The following is a 10,000-nucleotide window of genomic DNA, read 5'->3' on the forward strand; positions in this document are numbered from 1 at the left end:
TATATGTCGTGTTACGAAGGCACTGTGCATGCAAGAGTAGGAAGGACAAAGACCGATTGTGTCTGGGGGCGTTGGTAGTGGAACGTGAATGAAGTCTGTGAAAATGTGTTTGTTAAAAATATACTGTGGAAAGTAAGAAAAATGAATGGAAAGCTTTGTAGATTGTGTCAGTACATATTAGCAAGATGATGGATCTAAGTGTGAGAAAAGAAAGGGGTGGAAATATGGTTGGAAAGTAAAATAAGGGAAAAAAATTGAGGCAATAAGAGCTAAGGCTGTAGACGTAAATGGAAGTAGATGAGGAGTATGTAAGAATTCCACGATTGGGTCGTTGGAACAGTTAGGAGTAGTTATGGGAATAGGAAACAGAAGGTGGTGGGATGAGGAAGTGACAGGTTTAATGAAAGAATAAAAAGAGTGAGGTGCAATCGCATGGCAGAAGAGATCATATACAGAGATACAGGATGATAGACAGGATAGTCAAGAAAAGTTAAAGAAAAGGGAAAGAAAGAAATAGCAATTGAGGGCAGATAGTGAGCAAAAACTTTAGGGAGGAAAAGAACCTTTTTTGACAGGGAAGTAAGTGCAGAGGGAACGGTTAATGAACAAATGGATGCCAGAATAAAAAATACTGTCGGAAGCAAATACTTCCCTGGTCGATGGATAGTGTTTTTGAAATCACTCGAGTGTGGAAGGTAGCAATAAAAGCAGAGTTGTGTGACGCAAGTGTGGGAAGTGTTTGAGTTTGGAAATACATAAAGACCGTTAGTTTTAAGTTAAGGTGAGCATTTAGGATGTATGCTGATTTTTTTCTACATGGCTCTTGCTTGTGCTACTTTTATTATGAGAAAGATTTACTTATGACAAGAATTTTGCCTTGTAACTAAAATCTTTTATTTTAGATAAACTACTACAACACTTGTATTTACCATTTGATGAGGTACCGATATTAGAACCCTGGTGCCCATTGGGTACCATTGGCTTACCAAGTACAACTTTTGCGATTTCTTTGGAGTGAATAATGAAAGAGAATAGGATTTATGACTAGAAAATAAAGTTTTAATCCAAACAACGGTACCACGTATGGTTTATTGCTACAGGAGGTTTTCCGAGGTAAGACTAGATTTATGGGCCATGGTGGACTAAAGTTTTAAGATATGTTCATGTGAAACAAATATAATTTGTATTAAATTTACAGAGTATACGTGAGCATTATCCGCCTGATTACATGTTAGAAAGATCTCAAAAAAGGGAAGAAAAAAAGTTTTAGGTTAATATCAGGGAAGTGCGAGAGTGCCTTTGGGAGTGTTATGAAGCTCCTAATATTGTTTTAAGTTTTTCGTATAGTGGGTTCATCTGCGATTGTGTAATAAAAAAAAACTTCGCTGAAAATTTTTGTGTATATGTATGTACACACAGAGACACAAACACATATGTTTTGCATCTATCTATATCTATCTCTCTATCTATCTATATATATATATAATTATATATATATTATATATAGTATATATAGTATATATATATATATATATATATATATATATATATATATATATATATATATATATATATATATATATATATACTATATATAATGCGTCAGGAAAATATTTCACCTTTTAGCAAGAAGAGTGTTAGAATAGTACTCAAACGCAGTATGTTTGAATCTGTTTTGATTTTCCGGAAATCAGTCATATGTCTATATATATATATATATATATATATATATATATATATATATATATATATATATATATTATATATAATATATATTACATATACATATATATTATTGTAATATTTTGCGAATTGTAGTTTTTATTATTTATTTCACAACCTCTTTTATTTATTTATGGTAGAAACTTTAGTGCATCGTGATACAGAAGGAAACAGTCTCTAAATAGGACCATTTTCTGGAAACATTCTTTTTTCCCCTCCGAAACTGCTCTGAAGGATTCCCCTCACGTACTTTCTTATTCTACTCACAAACTTGGACGGAGAGATCACGTGCGGATAAGTTTTAAGCAATCTAGTTTTGTTTATTTGGCCTTACAATTTTTCATTCTTTTATTTTTTTAGGACTATCACCACGAAGGTATTAGGCGGTCCTCATGACCTTAGCTGAGATGTAAAGACTAGGGTAATTTGTGCATTCGCATTGCTCTTGTTGGGTATATGAGTGATTTTTTTTCTCTGTCTTGTTTCTGCGGACTTCTGGCAGTGTCTGAGATATGGAGACACTATCTTTAAGATTGGGATTTCTTTTCACTGATGTTTATTTTCAAAATCCAAGAAAATCGAGTGTTGACTAACTCAGTTGACTGAGTTTTTCATATTTACTTACTTATTTGTTTATTTATTTATTTATTTATTTATTTTATTTCCAGATGAGTCGTTATATGCAGAAGGAAAACCGAGCATGTAAGTGACTACCTCAGATTTTAGTTACATATTTTCTTCATGTATTAAGTTTTTTTTTTTTTACTCATGACTGTTTGGCCCGTTGTATACATTACTTTTTTATGGTTCCCATTGTCGTCGTCGTCGAAGTTGTAGTAGTAGTAGTAATTATGTTTTTTCCAAACAGTTCCTCTCAATTATGACTTAGTGTTTTGCGAGCTACCTCTCTCAAACGCGCGCGCGCGCACTTCTTGAAAATAGAACGCGAAACAGAATAAATGAATTATTCTTAGGCAAAATTTTCCAGTTTGAAGTCGAATTACATGACTGTATAACACGATTTCATGATTTTGAAAGAGGAGCTGTTGAATAAATCAGAATTCTATTTTAAATTCTCTCTTTGAAAATCACGCTGTGATTCTGAAGTCTTGCTATTTTTGGGCTCAGGATATTTGATCTAATCTTTCATATCTCCTTTTTTAACATTGGTGACCTAATTTTTGTGTTTACTCGAAATGCATTTAGTTTATCTTTCTTCCATCTTACTGACCACCCTTTCATATGCAACTACGAGGTTTTCCTCGTTTTACACCTTTAAAATTTCTCCTTTAAAACTATTTACTCTCAATTTCCCTTTCAGCGCTGAAGACCTGATAGGCCTCTGACCTGAATTTTATATTCCATTCCTATAACGTTATGTTTATATTTAAAACTTGGCCGTGTCTTGGAGCTCGACCTCAGGAGGAAGATACTCTCGGAAAAACTCTACGATTGTTGAGATTTTGTAAATCCTCGGAAGTTCTCGAAACAGACCGTCACGTACGCATAGGCTTAGAGTTTATTCTAAACAGGCGTTTTCCAACGAGTGCCGTTTAGAGCCCAGGGGATTTGAGCGTTCTTTAAGAACGTTCCATAAAACCCTGTTCGTGCGCATGAAGTAAAAATACTCACCTTTTTGTCCGTTTCCTTATATCCACTGCTGTCCTTTTATTTTACATTCGTATCCGTTGCAGTACTTTTTTTTGTAATTTTTATCTGTTGCCACCCTTTTTTTTTATATCCTATTCATTGCCGTACTTTTTTTGTGGTTTTTATCTGTTGCCGCCCTTTTTTTTATATCCTATTCATTGCCGTACTTTTTTTTTTTATCTGTTGCCGCCCTTTTTTTTTATATCCTATTCATTGCCGTACTTTTTTTTATATATATTTTGCCCGTTGTCGTACTTTATCATATTCTTATTCATTGCTGCAATTTTGTTATATTATCTATTACCGTACCTTTTTATATTCTTATTCATTGCAGTACTTTTTAATATTCTTATATATTGGCGTAATTTTTATATTCTTATCCGTTGCTGTACCTTTTTTTATAATCTTACCCATTGCCGTACTCTTTTCATAATCCTATACATTGCCGTATTTTTTTTTTATCTTATGCATTTCCGTACCTTTTTTATATTCTAATCCTTTGCTGTACTTTTTGATATTCATATCCATTGCCGTACTTTTTTGTATTCTTATCCACTACCGTACCATTTTTTTTATATTCTTATTCACGCATACCATTTTTTTTTATATTCTTGTCCACTGACGGACTTTTTTTTTTTCATTCTTATCCATTGGCGTGCTTTTTCTCAAGCATATTCTTCACTGATTTGTTAACATTTCATTTTCCCAAGTGAGGAGCACTGTTATCATTTTACAAGATTCAGCTAATATTCTTTGTTGGGTAGATAATTACAAGGTGCATCTGAATTCACGTGGTAGGGTCTTCATGTAAACGAAATGTTACATTTCGAACTACCGCTACGCTCGTCTTCAGGCAAAACGAATGCCAATATCAGTGCTTATTTATATAGAGAGAGGACTTGCAAAAGACACTTTTTATATCGATATCGGATCAGTTAAGTCGTTGCCTAATTCCTGATGTCATGGAATAATAATGTTCCAATGATGGGTTTTAGCAGAACCCATGATTTAAGGTCCAGTTAGGTGTAATTTTCATGAAGGCTGCTTTTAACATTTCAGTTCCAGTCGATGGCCACTCCTAATAATTAAATGGTGCTTTTAAAAAAATCTAGCATTTTTTTTATTACAGTTTTCTTGAAGATGAGATTTTCCAGTAAAACCAACAAATTATTTTCCCCATATTAACAAGGAATAATTACGTTGGTACCTTTTTTTACGTTTTATTATACCAAATGATTCGGACAGTTTAATTTTTCTTTATTTTTTTATTGTATAGAAGACAATTAGATTTTTTTTTGAAAAATAATTGTTTTTAGTTCTTGTGAAAACAGAAATTGAGGAAATGGCCACGGGAAGACCTACACTTGTGTTTAATCACGTCCAGTGTATATTCAAGTTGGGCAATGCGTATTCCAAAGCACAATCTAAACGAAATAAGTAAAAGGAAACATTTACTCTAAGAGTTGAAGAATTTTATACAAAAGCATGTTAACAAGCCCATGAGGGAGGACAAGAAGAATAACAAAAGAAATAAAAAAGATGAATTATTTGAGAAAGAAAAGAATTACAGCTAGTCAAGAAATGTAATCTCGCCCTGAAATGGAAAGCTGATTTATTTATGCAAAGAGTAGACTGGCCCCGGGGAAGGTGAAAAATTGGAAGGCAAACATTATGTTGATTTTTGTGTGCGGAAAAGACACTTGTGATATTACGTCGTTTGAAATGTTCTTGAAAAAACATCCGTTGTCGTCCTCGTATTGGAGATATTGTTAGTGGCTGGAAAATCCCTCTCTCTTTCTCCTGCTGACTTCAATTTTATTGAATAATCCATCGCTTTTAAAGGAGCTTTTACTCTTTGTTTGCTTAGCTTTGTGAACACATTCGCAAAACGAAAAGCGAATATTTCAGTTTAGTGTGAGGACGCCAGAAAATGCATCTGTTATTTCTAGCCATGTGGATCGGAATATGTCGTCTGACGCAACCCCCCGCCCCCTTCTTCTCTCTATCTCTCTCTCTCTCTCTCCAATCATTGCTTCTCTTGATGTAAGAAGTAAATGGTCTCGAGTCATTTCTTCTTTCGCTTTTGTTTGCCGTCGGAATTGGATGCGAGAGCCCCTTGCTTTATGTGGCTTGATGATGCGTGCATTTTCTCAACAACTTTGTAAAGATTGGTTTCTCTCTCTCTCTCTCTCTCTCTCTCTCTCTCTCTCTCTCTCTCTCTCTCTCTCCAGGCAGACTCACACACACGCACTCGCGCGATAAATTAATCTTTATTAATGACAAGCACATGAAAAGACATTTACGTTACTTTCTCTCTCTTCCCGTCCTCCTCCTCCTCCTCCTCCTCCCCCCAATCTACAGACATACATACAAATTAGGGCGACAAATAAATCCTGATTGATGAAAAACATATGAACAGACATTTACGTTAATAAGATACGTGAATTCGTAAATGTTAACATCATTGTTAGTAAAAATAGAGGAAGAGTCGTCGAGGCATTTTCTTTCGTACCAAGGAATACAGTCAAATTCGATCAGCAGATACATATCCCAAGAGGAAGATACCATTTAGGCTCTTCTCGCGCTTGAAGAAAAATTGCCCAGTTACTTTCACGAAGATACATGAGATGCTTGATCCTTTTGATGAAAGAGGTTTGTTATAATGTATGATAGTTTTAGACGTAAGTGTGTGGCAGTGCTGTCAAAGAATGTTTAGCTTAATCATTTTCTGCAGTAAGTGTAAGTTTTGTTTGGCATTTATAATTTGGGTTCTTTCTCCCATATATATATATATATATATATATATATATATATATATATATGTATATATATATATATATATATATATATATATATATATGTATGTGTGTGTGTGTGTATTTTTCATAACCACAGTTACCTTTTAACTTCTCGATTTCATCACACTTTTTAGTTATGCATGTAATTCCAAAGCCTTAGATCCAAATGAAGAAACAAACGAAGATGACGCTATATGTACACACACATGTATACACACATATATATGTATATAAGTGTGTGCGCGTGTGCGTATGGTCTGTATATTGAATAGTAATCTTTGTGGGGCCATGCGAGTGATAAACAAACTGCAGACATATGTGTAACATTTGATGCCTTCTACTGAAGTGGCATTCCGGAACTCACATAATGCCATATCCATTAAGCTGGCAACTAGGGGAGCGTTATGAGCTGTCTAGACAAAACGGTTAAGTCACGCCTACTGCCTTTTTAAGGGAAAGGTAACAAGTACGCAGTGAGGGAAATGATTTAATATCCAGTCTGTGCCATTCTAATTCATTGTTGGTTTACCACTTAGCTAAAAATATATGGGCATCTAATTTTATTTTTTTTGTTTTGTTTCTGGAAGAGGAAAAACCCACAAAAAAGAGAGAACTTATTCTTTTTGTTGCACTGTTATTTTTATTTTACTTTGCCAGGTACCCTGTCATCGCTTCTTATTTTAATCCCTTTTTATTCCCTATAAACTGATCCTGCACAACTTTTTCTTCAAGTTATATATATACTAGCTGACCAACCCGGCGCTTCCCGGGATAACTCTGAATGGCAACTTATAAACTCTCTCTCTCTCTCTCTCTCTCTCTCTCTCTCTCTCTCTCTCCTCTCTCTCTCTCTCTCTCTCGTCCATAACACCCCCTAACATCCCTCTAATCTCTCTCTCTCTCTCTCTCTCTCTCCCCTTCTCTCTCTCTCTCTCTCTCTCTCTCCCTGCCCAACCCCTCCCTTTGGTGCCATTGATGTCTTGCCCCACAGTATTCTTTTTCACATAGTAAGTCATATGTATACCGAAATTACGTATGATAAATTCTTAAAGTTACGAAGTCCATGGGCATAACCTTCCCCGTTTCAGAGAAGCCCTTCCCACACCCCCTTAGGTGCCCTTTAGTACTAGTGGTGTATTACCCCCACAGTGCTGATTTCAAGATAGTAAGTCATATGTATACCAAGTTTGGTTGAAATTGCTCGATGTGTTTCAGAGTTATGTGGCACATACACACACATACATACACACACATGCATACATACATACATACATACATACATGCCTGGGTAAATGGGACAGTCACCACAGTAATACCCAGATAAAAGGGACAGTCACGACAGTAATACCTGGATAAATGGGACAGTTACCACAGTAATTCCTGGATAAATGGGACAGTCAGCACGGTAATTCCTGGATAAATGGGACAGTCAGCATAGTAATTCCTGGATAAATGGGACAGTTAGCACAGTAGTTCCACGATAAATGGGACACTCAGCACAAGGAGGCGCAGGAAAATTTTTGGTCAGATAGTATGTAAAATATATTTAATGTATATACATGATATAATGAAAAACATGAGCACACTATATATATATATATATATATATATATATATATATATATATATATATATATATATATATATATATCATTCATTCTGAAGATACACACTCTTCATTTCAAGCGGTCGCTTAAAACCCACGAAGCTACCGCTGCTCACATTTTGTATGTTTCCGGCGACTGCTATCCCTTGTAAATCGAAGCTGTAGATCTACTGTTGGGTTCAGCCCAAGATCTTTCCTTTTTTCTCTTTTTAAGAACCCAATTCTTAATGAAAAATAGTTTTACTCATTTAAGCCAAATTGCCAGCTCTTTTGTGGTCCCGGATGAGGTACATATTTTGTTAATTACCTGTTCGAATTTGGCGGTGATGTACTTCTGTTACTTATCAGTACATGTTTCTGAATTCTGTTGCTTAGGTCAGTAACGTTTCTAAAGCCCAGTCTTTTGTCAGCATTTTCTGATGACTTGCATAGGTCGTTTATGTGTCTGGAGCTCTTGGTAAGATCAGAAAATTTTCCAGAACTGATGCCTAGGCGAACGCTATAGATACCTATGTTGAAGTCAGTGAAGCTTTCTGAGTCTCCACTTCATTGCAGTAATCGTGTGTTGCGTTCTTAGAAATGTGCAATAAGAATAAATCCTTTTTTTTATAAATAATGTTTCATAACTATTATTTGCAGTCATTGTTGATAACAGTGAATAAAGTTAACTATTTTCTCGTAATAATTTTCCTGATCTATATTATTATGATATATGATACTTAAACTCTGAAACGTGTTTGTTTGCACCCCGGAAGATAAATGGGACTGGAGCTGCCCGTAGTCTTCCCCTTCCCCTTCTTCCTCCCCCTCCCCTTCCACCTCGCCCCTCCTTTCCCCTCCTCCCATGCCCCCTTCCTTTCCCCCTCCCCCACTCCCCTCCCTCCACCTCTTCCACCTCCCTCCCCATCCCATTGCCCTCCATCCACACCTTCCACCTCCCCTCCTCCCCTGCCATCCCTTCCCCTCCCTCCCCAGATTTTCAACATTAAGTGACCCAACGGGTCACGGGTGGTTTAGTATATTCTAAAACAAAAACTCTTTGCTTCAGTATGTCTCTTTTGGATAGAATCTATGAAAATAATGTATTATTTTAAAAATGAAATGCCTTTTAATATGAACAGGTTTATTTGGTGTCATAAGTGTTCATAGTTCTGAGAAATGTCTTCGCTATGAAGCACCGGAAGTTTCCGTGTAGTTTTGGAACAGGTAATTGCTGTGAGAATGAGAAGGTGAAAGGATACAAAATTGAACAGAACATTAGATAGGAATAAATAGATAAATGCATTTACGCCATCACTTGCCTTTTCATCTTGTCAGCATATTTATGTTATAATGTTCACTTATTCGAGGGTTCACTTGTAATGTGTAATATTCATAAACAATGGCAATGATATAATGCCTTTTTTTTTTTTATAGTTTTTTACACTAGAAGCATAGTTGTGGAACTAGTTTAGAATAGAAACTTCAAAGTACTGTAGAATTATGTTAGAAATCAGTGCTCGTAATAATTACGATATTCTAAGTAAGGTTTAAGTAAATTTTGTAAGTTATTTTTCGGAGCTAATTTCAAATTTCTTCATCATGCAGTGAGAGGGATGTGTCAAGTTTTAAGTGAATGTTAAAGAAATGTTATGATTGTGCAAATGTTGATGAAAGTCAATGATAAATCTCAATGTCGATCTGTCCAAAGTTTTTTGGTTCATAACTGCATTCGTTTTAGAGGTTGTATTACTTCTTTTTTTATAAATTGGCCAGTCGTTTCACAAATAAGTATATTATATGAAGAATATGAAAAGATTAAATTCCGAGACTTCCACACTTGAATTAATTATTACTATTAATTAATTTCAATTCCCTTAGTTACTTTCTCATCCCAGTTGTGTAAATTTCCGACAGCTTACTTCGTCCTTGGTTCTCAGTACCACATAAAAATTTGAATGCACACGCAAATTATAACAATATTAGATTTAAGTGAGATAATTTCTCTTTGCTTATGCCGGTGTTGTGAGACGAAATATAATCCATAGCACTGAGTGAGTCTGAATTATTATTTCAGACCGACGCTCTGCTAATCCATAGTAATCTCGTCTCAGTGAGAGGATTTTCCTTGCGTAACTCTCCGTGTTTGGAGAAATGACGAGAAATTGTACATCAACCTGCAGAGACAATACCTGGCAGAGAAAGAAAAATAGTTGCGAGGACGTCAGGAATAAGAAAATTGTTG

The 10,000-nt window shown here is 35.3% G+C and overlaps 1 long non-coding RNA gene across 1 annotated transcript in view; it reads left to right on the forward strand.

Moving 5' to 3' along the window:
• LOC136838698 (uncharacterized) overlaps positions 1–10,000 on the forward strand; it is a 1,076,993-nt gene that overhangs the window by 685,952 nt on the left and 381,041 nt on the right. Inside the window, exon 3 of the long non-coding RNA XR_010853088.1 lies at positions 2,391–2,424. This is a non-coding gene — a long non-coding RNA (uncharacterized lncRNA). The remainder of the gene's footprint in view (positions 1–2,390; positions 2,425–10,000) is intronic.

This window comes from Macrobrachium rosenbergii, chromosome 1 (assembly GCF_040412425.1).
Source record: "Macrobrachium rosenbergii isolate ZJJX-2024 chromosome 1, ASM4041242v1, whole genome shotgun sequence".
Taxonomy (NCBI): Eukaryota; Metazoa; Arthropoda; class Malacostraca; order Decapoda; family Palaemonidae; genus Macrobrachium; species Macrobrachium rosenbergii.